We start from the raw sequence: 16,436 nt of genomic DNA on the forward strand, positions 1-16,436 counted from the left end.
CCTCAAGGGACTTCTAAATCCCTTCTGTGAAGCATGACTGTAAGCAAGCATTCTAAGAGTTTCAGAATTACAGTGTAAATAAACTTGACCCAGTCTAACTTCTCAATTATTACCTTTCTTGTGTACTGGTTACCAGCGTACATGTGTATGATTTTGGCCTGCCACTCTCCCAGAACACAAGAGATATGAGTTCTGCATGACTTCACCTCAGTGAATCTCTTTCCTTTACTAGCCAGTCTTCACGAGCAACACATGTGACTGATGTAAGAAACTTCTCTTCTGTTATTTGAGGTGAATCTCCAAATATTTTTGCTATGAGGTGAGTGAAATAGACAAAATGAGACTTCTTAAGCCTCATTTCCTTATGAAACCAGTTTAAAATATTAAATACTGGAAAGGAATTTAAACAGAGACAGGAAAGAGGGCATGTTTAACATTACATCCTACTTAAACTGTGTGACATGCCAGCCACTTTGAATTTCTGTCCTTCCCTCCACCCTTTTTCCTTTTTTTTTTTTTTCCCCCCAATGGTCCCATTTGATAGGACTTGAGTGAACTGAAATCAAAGCACTACCATTTCCATGTAAGTCTCAATAAAGGCTCAAGCTTAGCATACACATTTTTGTCTTCCCTTTATGTAATTTTTGATCCAGTCCTAAAATTCTAAGAACACATGGATGTCTACCACACAATTTACAAGAAGGATAATGTATTACCAACCACCATCTATTTTATTCCACACCATATGACCTCACTGGAAAGACTTGCTAGCTTGAGTGAGCTTTGGGTTTATCTCCCAAAGGGGAGAATCAATGCAGTACAGAACAATCAGAACTAATTGGCACAGTGCTTCTGTTTCCTTAACAGAACAATGTGACCTACAGAGCATAAGGATTCAGGAGGTGAGAGTTCTAACTTTATTTTCACAGATAGATTACTAGTCTGCAATTTCCCAGATAGGTCACTAATGATCTCACCTATATAACAGTGGCAACTTTTTCTGTTAAGTACTTCAAAATATTAATAAAGAACTTTATTTGAAAGGTCAATTTGCATTGCTTTTGTTTAGTAAAGGAAGGGATGTCACCAGAAATTCTTTCCATGAGAAAGTGAACACAAAGGCATGCCAAAATGAGCACATGAAGTGTTACCACAGTACACTCAGTACACTGAGTATTTTGGAACTTTTTACCCCTATTGTGAATCAATTAGAGAGTTTATCTACTTTAAAAGAAAAAATCCTGTAGTAAACTCCACACGTACTTTTTCCAGATCACTTTATTTGCTTTTACTCTGTGGATGACAGGTGCTTACTCTTCAGTTAAAAAAAAAGACATGAAAATGCTTATCATGCTTATTTTTCAGGCATCTTATCCTCTATCAAAAATTTCTACTGATACCCACAGAAGTAAACCACAAATTAACTCAAAAAATATTATTAGTTTTTAAAATTGTAGCTACCAGAGCTAGTTGTCATGCATAAGGTACGTGGTTAAATCCCCAGCAGAGAGAATTTGGAGTGCCTAGACTCTAACAGCAAGCCTTCCACTTACGCTTACACTTCTGATAACTTGTTAAAAGGTACTAGTCTCAGACTTCAGGAAATACGTCTTTTTATAGTATGAAAGATAAGATCCATAGGTAAAGAAGTCATATTTTCACAAGCCAAACAACACTGCAACCAAAGGCAGCAGTATTATTAAAAGTTTATAAATGACAGAAAAATTGTAACAAAATTGAAAAATTGTTGTATGAGGGAAGTCCAGTCGCTATCTGACAGCAGAGTACAAGGAGTACAAGCCAAGGAGAGGTTTTAGAATAGAATTAATTCTATTCTTTCTTCTTGCTGTCTCTTTTTTCTCCCATTTGGATTATCGGTTTTCAAGTGCATTGACTGTCCCCTTGTACTTGTCCTCTGCAGAAGGTATAAATAAGGCTATCCAAAAGACCATTAATTAATGCTTTATGTTTCATATAATGACCTACCTTGTTTCTAAAGCCCACCTAAGAACATTCTTGAAATTAGAGAAAGGAAGAAGTCAAATCAGTACCTACACATAAATTAGATCTGTACTCAAATTTTCTTTGCTTTTTTTTTTTTTTTTTTTTAATTTTTTATTTGACAGGGGGAATAGCTGATTCACCAGAAGGCTACGCTGCCACTCAGAGAGACCTGGAATGGCCAGAGAAATGGGCTGATGGGAACCTCTTAAAGTTCAACAGGGACAAGTGCACAGTTATGCACCAGGGGAGGAATAAAACCAAGCATGACTAGGATTAATTCACTGAAATGTAAGACACAGAAACTACTTCCATCAGACCCCCATTGAATTTGACTGACATGTAAACTATATTGAGAACTATGGTAGTGAGGTTAGAATATCACAACGTTTGCATGAGGTGGGTCCCACAAATGCTCACAAAGAAATAGAAAGAACACCATATGTAAGTTTGTCAGGACATACTGAATCAACACAAGGTTGCGACAGTTCCTTGGATCACATCATTACCAGTGATGAGACGTGGTGTCACCACTATGAGCTGGAGTCAAAATGGCAGTGCACAGAGTAGTGACATGTGAATTTTCCTTATCAAATAAAAAGTTCAAGATGCAGCCCTCGTCAAGTGACGTTCAGTGTCTTTTGGGATAGGAAAGGAGTGATCCTTGTAGATTTCCTGGAAACCAGACAAACCATCAACTCTGACTGCTGCATCATGACACTAAGTTGAAAGCACAAACTTTCAGAGTCAAGTGAGAGAAGATAACATTTCTCTTTCAACACAGTAACATCTGGCCTCTGACCAGTTTGAAGACAATGAAGCACACTTCCAACCTTGGCGGGATTGTCCCCCAACACCCACCGTACAGTCTGGATTTGGCACATTCTGACTTTCATCTGTTCAAGCTGATGAAAGATGGACTGCATGGACAACACTTTCCTAGCAACAATGCCATGAAAACAGCTGTGAAAAAGCTGGTAAACTACACTGGTGTAGATTTTTATGAGCTCAGCATTCATGAAAATGCCGACTATGTTGGAGAACAGTGTTTTGTAACTGAAAGTTTGCTCTAACAAATAGTGTTATTTTGCTCTTTGTATCAGTTGTAGTTTCCCTGAAAATAAACAAGGGGCATCACTTTCAGAGCAAACTACATATACGGATGCTGTGGTAGTTTGACTTGATACTCAGTTTAATCTAGAAATCCTTTTGGAAAGAAGATCTACCTTAAGAAATTTAACACCATTCAAATGTCTCCTCAAGCAACTACTAAAAAACTAATACATTATGTTAGTATGACTTTTAAGCAACAGGTACACTATGGAGGTATCTTCAAATTGCAACATTAAAAAATTCTTATGGACTACAGAATTATACAATTATTAAGATGTATTTGCTCAAAGGAAAATATTTTCTCCAGATTGGCTTTTATGTTTCCAATTTAAGCTCATCTTCACCAAAATTCCTCCACAAAACATAATTTATCATAAAAATGAATTATCTGTCCAGGTCTCTCTGTCTTATTAGAAGTATTCTAAGTTCTTAGTAGTTGTCAGAAAGGTAAGTTTGAGATGGCTGGAACAAATGTCATGTCCCAGTGAATGTTATCCTAACTGGCCTGCCACAGTTGTACTGTGGCTCTCCTGTGAGCCTCGCTATGGAAAGAGGTCAGGTTAGTGAGACAGACTCAGGTATCAATTGCATCAATTTCATCTAGTTTACTTAGCCATAATAAAAAGGCAAGCACTATTTCTTGCTGCCAAGTTCATCTGTCTTGCTGAGGTGTATAATTAAGGTCTGCCATTTCTGACTATGAACCAAGGACAGATGCTGTTCCCTCCATGCACTTTGTAAATACCCAGCAGAGCTGTAAAGTGTCCAATCCGAAGCACAGCCGGGTGCACGCTTTCTCCACCCTACCCCACTGAGGAAAGGTTTGCATCAGTCTCGTTACTGCCAGGTCTAAGATAAGAATAACATCACATAATGAGTATAAGCAGTGATTATTGTATACTCTGAACAAAGGGAGCACAAAATGGAAGGCTCGTTATGCTACATGATGCAGACAGTTTTCAGTATGGTTTTGAAACTGCCCTACTGTGAATGGGTCCCACAGAAACACATGTTCACTATAAGTACTTCACAAGCTCAAAAGCAATCAAGTATTTCCAGTGGTGTGTGTGAAACCACATACAGTACCATAAAACCTCTTCCAACCAAATGTGAGTACGAAATAGCAGATGAGCCAGTAAAGCAAGATTTCAGCTTGATCTGTTGTCTTCAGAATAGGAAATTGTTTATCTACTTTCAAGCTTCTTTAAACTTCCGTTTCCAGACCTACGGAAAAGATGCGATTCCTCTTTCTCAGCATTTTCTCAGCATTTACCATATTATTCTAACCAGTACTTTTAACACACATGTGGAGACACATTTAAGAAAAAATCCAGTATTTATTATGGCAAAATGCATCTAGATTATGTATTTTTAATCACCAGCAGTGAGCCCAGCTACAATCACAGAATCAAAGAACAGTTTGGGTTGGAAGGGACCTTAAAGATCACACAATCCCAACCAGCCAACCATGGGTAGGGAACATCTCCCACAAGACCAGGATGACAAAGCCCCATCCAACCTAACCTCAAACACAGGGATGGAACATCCCTAAGAAACCTGTCCCAGGGCCTCAGCACTTCTTTTCCTCTCAAAGCAAAGTATTTCTTCCAACTACCTAATCTAAAATCCACCCTCTAAATATAAACCCACCGCACCTTGTCCTATCACACTCTGATAAAGGACTGCTACTACTTGAATACTTGACATACATTCTTCTGCAAATATTAATCTCACACAGGCATTTTTTTTTATAGTCTTTCACAAGTCTCATCAGATTAACAGCTGTGTCTTCCCTGCTCTGTTAGACCTGCTAAGTAGATTCAATCTTACTGTATTCAATTACATGTTTTATTTTCTGTGTTTACATTTGAAAACACCACCTCATCTTTGAGGTGAAGGGAATTTTATGTGCTCAAGAAAATACTCATGACAGAATTATAAGCTTCAGTGCTTGAATCTCTCCTTGCCTCAGAAGTGGAAACTCAATTTACATTTGTCACTTTTTTTGGTGTATTTCATTTCTATATGCAGTGATAGATAAGCATTTATACGTTTACATAATTTATTATTTTCTCATTCATATGTATTTTAACAGCCTATGAAAACAGTATGTACCTGAACAGATTCTTAAAGATCTATACATCTTGCATATACAAATAAGGTAGAAAAAATATGAATCCGCACCATGTGCAGTACCTAATGCAGCCAGAAGCCACTGTCAAAATAACTCCCATGTTAAAACAAGCTCTTATAAAGTGCAGCCAAAGCCTCCCAGTTCCAGAATTTGTTTCTTAAAGTAGAGACTTTTGTGTTCTAAGATAGAACCTCCTGTATTCCACAAGAGTACCTCTTGTTACTTAAACTAAACTAAGTATAAATAGATTTTGTCTAGTCTTTTCTCATGGAAAACTTCTGTTTGTTTGCTTTTTAGTTATTAATTTCTCAATTTCATTCAACAGCTCTGTCAGTCTTCTGTCTAAATTTGGAAAGAATTTACTTCAGTTTGAATAACCTTCTGAAACTTGAAACTGGATAGGAATTAGTTCCTTTTTACCATTACGTCACACTGGGAACTGATACACTACAGTGTACAAGCTACCCTGGCTTCCCCTCCCACCATTGCAACAAAACTAATTTAGGACTCGTCTATGCTACAGGTACTCTTCAATCATTGTACTTGGCTTACTTTTTCTTTGTACATGGATTATCTTTTCTTTGTCAAGGTACATGCACTTTATTATATGTACATAGCTGCATTTTGGAATTCACACTCCTATGGAGATGATTGGAAGATCTCCTTTTTTTCCTAGATCCAGTACAACATAAGGCTATTCTCCCTCTTCTTTCAGCAAGCCTATTTCACAGGCAAGTATAATGCATCATACAGACACGTGCTCTACTTTTTTTTTTTTCCCCCCTTTCTTTCTTTTGCATTTCCTCTATGAGCTAGACCTATTCAACAAAAGTCTTCAGGTATATTTTACCTATTCTGGTTCTGTCTTGTGACACTTCCTAGATTCAGCAGAAGTCTCTATGTTATTTTCTCATTACTTCTCTAATTCACTTGTATTTCCAATTTAATGGATAGATGGATGCCTGTTTTTAAAAAAAATTGCGCACTCTATAGGTGTTTTTGACATGTGCTCTCCAACAATGTTTTCTTCAATAACTAGACTATACAATCAGCTGAAATCTCATTAAAATGACATAACTTGGAATGACGCTCCACTTTGAATCAAATATGAGAATTTTCTGTGTAAGATTTTTGTGACATCTCTATGTTTATATGGGTTTTCTTTTCACATAACCTTCTGGACTGTACTACGAGATACTGGATTTATGTTTGTCTGAATCCATTCAGAGAGAACTATGACAACTACTTTTACATTGTTTTAAATTCAGATATTAGGGTTGTTTTTGTCATCTCTATATCATATTCAATATCAACTGATCCTTTCCTACGAAGTTTATTCTGTCACCCGATCTTTTCAGGCAAATTCTTTACTCTTCTAACCAGCGATTATAAATTTATCTGCTCTGCTAGTCTTAAATTCCTTCTCACCAACATCAGAATTTGGTATGTTTTCTTTCAGTACGTAACAACACAACTAATGTACTAGGAAGTACAGAATGCACCCTAACTTTCAAAAGAAATCACAACATATCTCATAAGATACACTTCATAAAGAGTAAGGGTTTCTAGGACAGCTTGTCAGATAGAAGCAGCAGCTTAAAGAGCCACAGATGACAAAATCAGCAGGAGACTCTCATGGTGACTTTATGACCTCAATCAATATTTCAAAGGAAGAAACACAGAAAAGCATCAACAACAAATCACTGTGATCTTCATAACATTTCACAATGCTTTGGATATCAAAATTATTTACTTTAAGTTCAGTAAACCAAAACCCACTCATGATTTTTATTTGTTTAGATCAACTGCTTTGGGGCATCAAGGCACTGTGGAAGATACAGTCTAACTAAAAATCACTGTTCCTTGGAATAAAATGAATGAAGTTGTATTTTCAACAATCATTTATTTTGTGGCAATATTCAATAACTTTACTGCGAATTGAGGATTAACTATATGCTCTGACAAAACTCTGACAAAAAAAAAAATGAATTATATTCACTTAGTAATGGTTGAAATCTCAGCCTCTGATAATATAATGTGACAGCATTGACAAAAATGGAAGCAAAAAATTCCTAAATTTAATCCCTTACTTGTAGGATGCACTGTGCTAAGAACCAACAACAGCTATTCTCATGACTACTTGTACATCCATATGGTTCACTGAGTCCTGTGACTCTCTGCCATCTTAGAGATTCTAGGGCTCCAATCTGCAGACACCCAAAATTTACCTTTAATATGACCGTAAAGAAGAAATGCTCATGAGCTAAGCCAAATTAAGTACATCTTCCAAAACTTGAAAAAAAAATACTGAGGGTTAAAACCAGTAAACTAAATTGATCTGCAAAGGCATATATTTGTTTTCACGTCTTGTACCAATTACAAGTCAACAGCCCTTATTCAGCTGCTATTAGTCTCATTGATTTCAGTGGAATTTATGCATGTAAAGCCATTCCTGTGGTGGACCACAGACCTTTGCTGTTGAATATCTGCTATTCAGATGTGCATGAATATCCACTGCTGCAAGGTAGCTTAATCTGCTCACCCCCGTCTTCCCCCCTGCTTGTAATCTCAAACAATTATAGGTCAAGACTTGAATAATTTTAAAAGGAGATGTGTATAACTAAGATTCATCATCTTAGCCTGATCTTCCAAACGTTTAATATCCTCAACTATGCATACAACTGAGGTATAAGAATCTGAACAGCAAGTCATAGGTTTTTCCACATATAAATCAGTTTCTTGTAACAACTTCAGAGGATTAAGGAGAAAGAAATTATTTGTCATTATTTTATAGCTACTTGCATCTATATGTACTTGTATGTACTGTCCTAAATTTATGTGCTTCAAGGGCATTTTAGCTTAGTCTGCTTGCATTAACTGGTACACACTTTTTGTCACAGATGCTTAATGTGCCTTTTAAATAAAGAAGTGTTCAGACAATACGCATGCAAGGAAAAAATACTCTAGTTTACTATTTTATTTACTTTTTCCACATGAATGTTACTTCCCTAACAAACAGTGCCATTTTTCAGTGAGACTACTATCCGCTCAGTCAGGTACAGTGCTAAAGTTTCATAAAACAGCAGAGTTTTTTGAAGCTGTTTTTGAACAGATAATTTGTGTATCTTAAAAAAAAAAAAAAAAAGAATCAGCGAGTAAAAGTAACTAGACATTTATATCTTATTACTAAGTATATAAAACTGTTCTACTCAGTGAAAGCAAATAAGTCATTTCAGATAACTAATTGGCATTATAAATAATAACAGTGTTCCATCTGGGGATGAAGTAGTTAACATCATAACAAGACCTAAAGAGATGACACAGCACAGCAAAGGTAAAGGCTGGCAGGCTACACCTTTGAATTCTCTTAAGGACTCTGTAGTACTGGCATCATTCCAGAGTTTAATCTGGGTATATTCTGAAAGCCTAATAATCTTCTTTAGGGAATCAACCCTTGACCATCACACTGCTATGTTCTAGTGCTTCTGCTCTGCTTTCTATGTCTGATGCTTTTATTTTCTTTGAGAGACATGTGGCTTGTTTAATGGGGCTAGGATAGTATGCCTTAGGAATCCTACACTGCCTTATTCGAGGTCTCTGTACTTATTTCACGTGTGCCATTGTCCTTATTATCATCACTAATAAAACTGCAGCCTGCATTCTGGCTGTTTGTAACATTTATATAAGAGTTGTGTTGTCTTACATACTGACTTAAATATTGCCAAATTGCCAAACATAAACACTAAAAAACCCACAAGACTGTATACCAATAGCTTTGAAAAAATATGTAAATTGTAATCTAAAACAAATTCTGTGCAATTTATTTTTTGTCTGAGGACTACTTTATTAAACATATTCCATTATAAATACTTGCTTATAAATAAATTGCACAAGCTTTCAATGCTTGTCAGCACCCAACAAAGAATAAGATATGCAGAAATATTCCACACTTATTTACGAAATGATTTTTTAATTAATGTTTAGTGAAGGAAGCTAGGAATCAAAATACCTTATCCGTACTTTTATTAATATACTAATGCAAGCTATTTAAGGTTATGTTTTCCTTGTGATAGTAAGATGCTGTTATGGTTTACTTGCTTCATATGAGTTTCTCTTCATAATGTTTTAAGCAGCAATGTGCCATGGTGACACACAGAATAGAACAGAAGGCTGACTGCCCTTTTACATTCTTAGGTGTCACTGTGGAAATACATTCCTTTGTTCTCACTATCTACAGCAACAAACATACGCATTGTTATACAGCCAAGAAGCTAAATTTGAAGTAGAAACCTCAATTTAAGCAAAAATACAGATTACACTCCAAGTTACCTTAAATCACAAGAAAGTATGCAAGTGAACTTTCATGTGGAAATAAAGTACACCTGCATGTATTTCATTCCAGGCTCCAGCCAGGATTTTTCTTCCTTTATTATGAAAACCAAATGAAACAAAACAACAGCCACAAATTCTAATGCATCAAAGATCAACTTTAAAAACAAGGTTAACTGCAGTATTTTATAGTACTGATCAACAGAAAACAGCTTAGAAAGCCCCAGTACAGAAAGTGTATCATGTAACATTTTTAAAGCATTATAAGGAATAAAAGGACGTGCCTTTCTTTAGCATCATGATGTATATGCAAAACTGAGCTGGCACAAGACACCTGACCATCTTAGCACAAAGAAAGAAGGAACGTATCTGCTTCTTTACAACTTAAGCTTCCCTTCTCAACTCCACTCAGCTGGAAACCATTGTGTGAAGGCAGACTAGAAAGTTACCATACTTTCTGTAACAGTGTTCGGGTGATGCTTCATCCTTCATTGTATGAGGGATAAAAAAAAAAAAAAGCATTACAATATTCCAATTACAAGAATATTTCCCATTTCTAGCTCACATCTGTAGGAGGGACCTTCTTCAACACCATGTACATTGCTTCCCAGATGGGAATTCCCCATCTGCACTGATGTTGCAGTCATTTTCAGGACACACAGGAATGAGACAACACCAGATATGGCACTTGTCTTTTCCACATCCAAAGCCCTGAACCTATTTACAGAGCCTTCTCCACCTCTCGTCTTACCTAGCTGTGGCCAAGGCAGAGGCCTCACTATAGTCTAAGCAGGAACAGACTGAGTAATTAGTAGACCACAATCAGTAGTGCTATATCTAACAACACTGTTGATATATCATTATATGTGCACTTTGTACTTTAAATGAGTTGTTAACTTCAGAACATGAAAGATCATCTTCCTGGCCCGTTACACCAAACTTGGCAGTAGCACTGAAGACAGCATACCTACCTCTGTATCCCATCACAGTAGAGATGAAAATTGTATTAATCCCTGGAAGTTGCCTGTTACAAAACAGTTGAGAATGGAAAACCGACAATCAAACTCATCAGGACGCTGCACCAGCTAGTTGAAACCTAGTGGCTGTGTTAGGAGAACACCATGGCATTCAGGTACCAGATACTATCCCTTACTACTGGCCACAAGAGAAAGATCATTCTACCACACTCTATGCTCTCAATGATCATCATGTGATATCTCACACGTAACACTGGTCACATGACTGCTTAGAGCCCTAGCACCCACGAGCAGCTGAGAAGTTACTCTGCCTTCACAGCCACAGTAGCTCTACTCTGATGAATCTGCTGTCTGCATCTGTTCAAAGATCTGAATTATTTCTGACTGACAAGACTTCACATCTAATCTTCAGCACTCCACAAAAGAAAGACTCAACGTACGATGGACGTTGTTTCAGAAATGAAAACCATATAAACCCAAACTCTAAGTACTTCGGGGAAATTATTCCTCTACATCCATACCCACAACCACAATTCTGAACTTACCTTCTTCAAAGCTGACATGCTTCCATTCTCAACTCATCTTTCTCATCATTTCTTTTAAAACTTTCTTCCTCTTCTCCTAACCATTACAATACATTTTTTCCCCATCTACTGTCCTCTGAGATTAATGAGCTCTTCCAGGTTTTGCCATAAAATGCAGAGAAGTACCATCTGACCCATACTGAAATTTGTTCATTTGTTCATACTGAAATGCTTGTTCATTTGTAGAACTCAACACAGTATGGAAGAGGAAAAACAATTACAGTTCTCTTTCCTGTCTGGTTGCAAAGGTTAGGACACAATTTACAGTGGAAATGGACAGATTCTCAGTCCATGAAACTGCTAGAAAAAGTTAAGTTCTACATCACACTATTCAGCTGTACCCTAAGCTCCTCTGCATGAAGACTTATATGCTGTCTCCACTATCTATATTCATACACATCATTCCCTACCCATCTGTTCCTGTTTGGCCCTCCTCCAGTAGTCATGCTAGAAGTATGACTATGAACCTGCAAAAGCAGTGAGTAGGCACCACTGCTGTGCTCACTGCCTAACATGGAGCAGGAGACAGTTGCCCCATGAACCTGCCAATTCTGAGTGCCTCGCTGGAGGATGCCACTCACGCAGTCTTCAGCATTTCACCTCCCTCAGTATGCTCACTGGCTCTGACACCAGATGCTTCTGCTCTATCTTGCAAATGCACTCTTGGTTCAATCAGTCTCTCAGAGTCATTTGAGGATGCTTTTTTCACTTTAGAAGGCAAGAACCCGACACAGAATAAGGGTAGACAATGCTAGCACATTTCTTCACTACCTGGAAGACAAGGGTAAATTTTAAGTCCAAATCTCACTAGGTCCAGAAAATAGCCATTTTTAAAATAGTTTTTTAAAATAATTTTTAATTTTCAAAATAGTTCTTAAGAAAAAAAATTAAGATATGTTGTGAAAAATATCACTGTTTGTGTCCAATAAGGAATAATCTTTTTTACACAAAATTTATATTACGATTTCTTATCTAAGGGCCTCTGGTGTAATGGCAATACTGTAAAATTATGAATAAGGCCTGTTCAGGGGAATATATCCCATATTTGCCCCATTTTTCTCATTTGTAACCTATAACTAAAAGTTTTATTCCTGTACTCTACAGCCTGGCCTCCAGTTCTTAAATCTGAAAAGATATGGAAAGACTCATCAGTATTCTTACTCTGCCTTATGCATGTAGGGACACTGGAACAAGTATTCTAGAAATGCTGCGCCTTTAGTCCACATCAACTAAAGCAGCAGGGGAACTAATTTCCCTCAAAATCCAGCTATGAGTTAGTGGACATGTGCTAAGTGATGGTGGTCTGAGATTGACGGTATCAGGTGGTATTCTCTGAGTAGATCATGCTGGAACCAGGTAGGGGAAACCCTGGGCAGAAAGCCGAGTAACCACCTTATTATGGTCTACATCTGCTAATCATCTGTTTCTGGAAGAAGGCATTTCGCTGGTTCTGTGTGGCGTCCCCTAAGCAAGTTGATGATATGATACTAGCAGTAGTTTTCTCTTGTTCACATATAGCATGAAGATGATGTGTTTATGTCACCATGCTCTTTGGAGAGATTTTTCATGTCCTCCACCTCTTTCTGCCTTCCAACCTTCCTGTTATCCAGCTAATCTCTCTCAGGATGTCATTTTGTCACCCACAGGCCTGTTGAGGACTTCCTGGAATATTTAGTGGCTCCCCATCTCACATAAATGTTGTCCTCCCTGACCTTCTCTGTTTCTGTCATTTATCACATAATCCCAGATTAGTCAGGTGTCAAACATCAGCCCTACCTGGCCAAGCAGGCAAGTAACTTTATACAAGAAGTTGCTTTGCAGGAATTTGGCAAAGTTCTGGAACTAACAACTCCCCAGTGATAGAGCATACTTTTAATTCATCCAGGGACCACATGCTCTGGGTTAGTAGCTGCTGCACTTGCAGGCCTGACACAGCAACACTGCATGATGATAAATGACATACCTCAATTTCTTGCCTAGACTACAGATTTTTGAGAAAGGTTACCATTCATGAAGGCATCAAGTGTCTTAAAATAAATTTGTAGTGCATGTCATCCTCTCTGGACTTGTACTGGGCAACTCAAGAGGATCTTAATTTGGGCCCCTTGAAAGGTACAAAAGGGTGCAGAAGGACCTCAACTTTTTTGGGGGAAGATGCAGTGATTCAACAATACATCCAGAAAGTTCAAGATGACACAAAGGGCTAGACAGGATAACTTACTTGAGGAATGCTGTCAGAAGGGTGTGTGTGAAACTCTACTCTATCCTACCATCCACAAACACAGCTACAGAATAAGATAATTTTGTCTGAGACTATGAACCAGAAAATGTTTTACTATTGTTTAATATGAAATAAAGCCAAAACAATTTGAGATAAGGAACTAAATCTGTATCTAAGTATCCCTAGAATTTGGGTTCACTCACAACTGATTCTGATCACAATACTTCAGTAAATAATGGACCACATAGGAGTACATAAAGTACTTCAAAAAGTAAAAACTTTCAACCTCGGGAGTATGTATGTGACAAATTTCAGGAAGGGAAAGTATCTTTCTTGGAGAGACTGAAGGAGATGGGACTGTTTAAGCCTGGGGACGAGAAGTTTCAAGGTGGATTGTATCAGTGTGTATAAAGGCCTGACAGGGAGAAGTTAACAGAGAAAGCCTGACTCTCTTCAGTGATATCTAGTGACAGGAAAATAGGCAATGGGCAACCTGAATATAGAAAATTCCATAAATATCAGAATTGTTATTTTGTTTACCGAGAGGGTGATTCAACACTGGAAGACAATAGGGGATGAGCTGCTGGAGAGGAACTCTGCGGAAAGGGACCTGGGTGTCCTGGTGGACGACAGGTTGGCCATGAGCCAGCAGTGTGCCCTTGTGGCCAAAAAGGCCAATGGCTTACTGGGGTGCATTAAAAAGAGCGTGGCCAGCAGGTCAAGGGAGGTGATCCTTCCCCTCTACTCTGCCCTGGTGAGGCCTCATCTGGAGTACTGTGTCCAGTTCTGGGCTCCCCAGTCCAAAAAAGACAAGGATCTCTTGGAAAGAGTCCAGCGGAGGGCCACAAAGATGGTGAAGGGCCTGGAGCATCTCTCCTATGAAGAAAGGCTGAGTGAACTGGGTCTGTTCAGCCTTGAGAAAAGAAGACTGAGAGGGGACCTGATCCAGGTCTATAAATATCTAAGGTCTGGGGGGCTGAATGGCGAGGCCAGACTGTTTTCAGTGGTGAGTGGAGACAGGACAAGGGGAAACGGCTGGAAACTGCAGCATAGGAAGTTCCGCACAAATGTGTGCAAGAACTTCTTTACAGTGAGGGTGACGGAGCACTGGAACAGGCTGCCCAGGGAGGTGGTGGAGTCTCCTTCTCTGGAGATGTTCAAGACCTGCCTGGATGCCTACCTGTGCGACCTGGTGTAGGGAACCTGCTTTGGCAGGGGGTTGGACTCGATGATCTCTGGAGGTCCCTTCCAACCCCTACAATTCTGTGATTCTGTGAATGGCCAGAGAACAGTGGAATTCTAGTCTAAGGAGATTCGAAAGCCCGTCAGAAAGGTTTTACAAATGATCCTGAGAAACCTGCTGTAGTATACTTGCTGTAAGTTGTGCAATTAGATGAGGTCTCCAGAACTCCTTTCCCACCTCAGCTGTTCTCTGAATCTGTAGTTATATATTTGGAGAAAATCTTTGGAAAAATCTTTAGGAAAATGTTTACTTCAGAGAGTAGATGAGTTCTGAATATGATTTTAGATAGGTTTAGAAATAGTAAAGATGGTTTGAGGCTTTCAGTTGACTGTAAGTATTGCATTTATCTATTAGAATATATATTATACATTAAATTACTATACATTAGAAACATATGAAATAAAACAATATATTCATAAACAAAGGAGTTAGATGAGAACATAACTGTTGATAGACTAGAGCAAAATTCTCAGAAGTGCAAAAATTCAATCTAAGATGATGATCAGTTAATGAAAACAAAATTACGTACAGGATTATGAGTACTCATACATACAAGGTTTGAAACATCACAGGAAATTTGAAGTCAGGACCATACAGACTGTTCTTGCCTGGAAAAAAAAAGTTCTGAACTAAATGCACCAATCACCACAGTGCAACTGCAGCATGTATACTGTGATCACTGCTTTACAAGTTTGACCAAGGAAGTCTTCCAATTTGCTCAAACTTCATCAAACCATCAATATGCTTCTCACCAGCTATACAGTATCTACAGACCTAGTTCTTTATAGTAAGGATTGTATTTTGATGTGTCTTTGATCTCCCTTGCTGATACAAGGCACAGATATATTTTTCCACAAATTGAGACTGAGATACTACCAAGTCAGTAAGTTAACAAAAGCTATATCAACTTGTTTAATAAATATTGTAAGTCTATTACTTAAAGATTACCTCTAAAAGAGCTTAGCTCAAAGATTCTAACCCCTGCCTTCTAAGTCTGGTGAAGCCTTTTCATGTGATTCATGAGAACCTACTGAAAACAAAGGCTTCTAGTGGGTAGCTTCATATTGTCACTTTGTATGTTAATCCCAAACTGCTCATCTACAAAGTACATGAGCACCTGCTCTGTACCTCACATCCAGGCACTGGTTGGCATACCACATCAGACTGTAGTAGCAGTGCAGAGAGGTCAGCCTTCAGTAAGTTTTTGAAAATATTCCATTGAGTATTTTCCCTGTTTATCTGAAATTTTCAAATGACTCATCCTCAAGAGAATATCCAACAGTCTTGCAGAGGCAAGAAATTTAATGTGGCAACTGGCCTCTGTTCAGAGTCTGGGCACACTATAACCATCTCTCTCATTATCTTCAGTGGCTGATACAGTTAGGAAGGCAAGCTTCATTTATTTTAGCTTGGAAAAGAGAAGGCTTCAGAGTTCTCACTGTGGCCTTCCACAATGAAGGGAGCATATAAACAGGGGGGGAAACAGCTGTTTACAAGGGTGGATAGTGAGAAGACAAGGGGGAATAGTTTTAAACTGAGACAGGGCAGGTTTAGGTTAGATATTAGGAGGAAGTTTTTCACCCAGAGGGTGGTGACGCACTGGAACAGGTTGCCCAAGGAGGTTGTGGATGCCCCATCCCCGGAGGCATTCAAGGCCAGGCTGGATGTGGCTCTGGGCAGCCTGGTCTGGTGGTTGGTGACCTTGCACATAGAAGGGGGTTGAAACTAGATGATCATTGTGGTTCTTTTCAACCCAGGACATTCTATGATTCATTTAACAGAGAGTTCTGTTCACTTAATAGATTATTTCTGGTTTCCCTAGTTGCATAATAGA

The sequence above is a fragment of the Tetrao urogallus genome (assembly GCF_951394365.1).
Source record: "Tetrao urogallus genome assembly, chromosome: 2".
NCBI lineage: Eukaryota > Metazoa > Chordata > Aves > Galliformes > Phasianidae > Tetrao > Tetrao urogallus.